Genomic DNA, 2,098 nt, shown 5'->3' with positions numbered 1-2,098 from the left:
CCATGCAGTATTTATCTGCCACTGAAGATGCGATTACTTGGGCTGTCAACACTAGCGTCAAGCGCTTGTCTCTACCGGTAAAGATTGATGACGGAGTCAGCAGCGATCCGACAGAACGGGAAGTTATTATCAGGCGGATTCTTCTGAAGGGTGGCCGCGAGACTTCGTTCGGTAGTGTGCCCTATAACGGACTACTAACGCTTCGAGAAAATATGTGGATGGATGATTCATGCATGGGGCATGGGATTGCTCTACTCCAACGAGAACACCCGGATGTTGGCATCGTTAACCAGATCTTCAATCGTTTCCACGATAAAGACGCCCGGCTCAGGGCTATTAATGCAGGCAAGCCTTTCAAGAAAACGAGCCAGATCATTCTGTTGCCGCTACACATAGACAACAACCACTGGTGTGGAGCAATTTTCGATTATCGCAGCGAACGTCGAGGAGTCCTGGTGTTCGACCCCTTGCAAGACCCCAAGTCAAAATATTACGCCAAATGCGAAGAACTACTGAAAGACGTGTTTTTAGAAGGTGAAGACAGCTCCATACCCTTGCCAAATTAGAGAGTCACGAATGTACGCCAGCCGGACTTCTCAAGCTGTGGAGCAGCTGTTTTACTATTCTTTGAGTGCTACCTCACCGGCATCGATATGCCGGAAAAGCTCAGCCATGCCTCAATGCGTTTTTTCAGGCTTCGGTACATGTTAAAGTGCCTGCAGTAGGCGAGTTAGGAAGTCGATAACATGAAGATAATGTACCCCTGTAGTTCGCATTGTGATGCCTCTGTCTGTTGATTCCAATGTGTGCGTGCTGCGGTGATACTGTTGAGCTGCGTAAAGTGAAAGATACTGGTCATGGTCTGCTCTACTCTAGCAGTACTCGTCAGGCAAATTCTCACTAAGTGCTTCGTACCTTCGGGTGACATTCATGCATTCCAGTTACATTACAGCAACACTCCATGCTACCAGTCGCGTGACTGGCTGTCGTCGCAAGCACCGATATCTCTAAAAATGATGAATTTTTTTATCTGTTAAAATTAAATTACCGTAATATATTTTTGCGTAGTACCTTTAGTACGTATCTCGGGACCAATTAACACGAAGTGGCTCGAGTCACTCACACAGTGTAACCCTAACATTCGCTTAAGTACGAGATACTCGGTACCTCTAACATTGATCATAACTTTTTCGATCAGGTTCTAGAAATGCAGTAGGCTTTTAAGACTGACGAGTATTTGCTCTAGTATTTCACTGTGACACAGACAAAGGCGATCGAGAAGGTAAACTGCAAACGCTTGCAGCTGTTTAACGTTGATAGAGCGAAATCAAGACATTTGTTCTTGTTCTCTACCGATCTCCTCGTCGACATCGTGCGTCTAATAAACCTGCTGCCTGTGGCGCTAGATTAATGCGCCCAGCAGTGCCAACACACAACGCCAACCTTGCCGTCACTCACAATTGTCCCGGTACTCACGGTTGATTAGTAATACTTCAGCTAGTCGAGCGTTAACGACATCTGATTGGTTAATGTAGCCCAATTACGCAATCATTAAAAAATATAATACTACCTCCGCTCGGAAATAGATAACCATTTTTTTTTTGCGCAGCGCTCCGCCTCGTTCATTTAAGCGTTTATTAATTTGTGAGAGGCTGGCTAGCTAGCTTTATGACCGAGAGCTGACAGTGAGAAACTAAGCAAGGCACAGGCGTTCATGCTCCGCCGTGCAACTACAGATACAAAAACGGATCTAAGACGGCAACTACATCGCCACATTCTGAAGGGGCGCTCAGTGGGGCTTCTGGAACTTCAGCGGTAGGCGGCGGTGGGGGGCTGCTCGCTGCAAGAAGCAGCATGTACGCGTTAGCATTGGCGAGTGAGGTAGCGTCACAAGGCAGTGACGTAGGGAGAGTGCCAGCTCGTACTTGCTTGTCCTTGTGCCGGAGGCGCGCCAACTTGTGCGTGGGTGTAAGTAGTGGGCGGGTCTGTCGGAGCGCACGCCGTATGTGGCCTTCCTTGATCAGCTGCTGAACACGCGCGCTTAAGCAGAACGTTGTTTTCCGCGCTTATTTGAAGGAGAACTGTAAGCGATATCTTC

This window comes from Phytophthora infestans, genomic scaffold (genome assembly GCF_000142945.1).
Source record: "Phytophthora infestans T30-4 supercont1.35 genomic scaffold, whole genome shotgun sequence".
Lineage (NCBI taxonomy): Eukaryota > Oomycota > Peronosporomycetes > Peronosporales > Peronosporaceae > Phytophthora > Phytophthora infestans.
Note: the sequence above shows the minus strand (reverse complement) of the source record.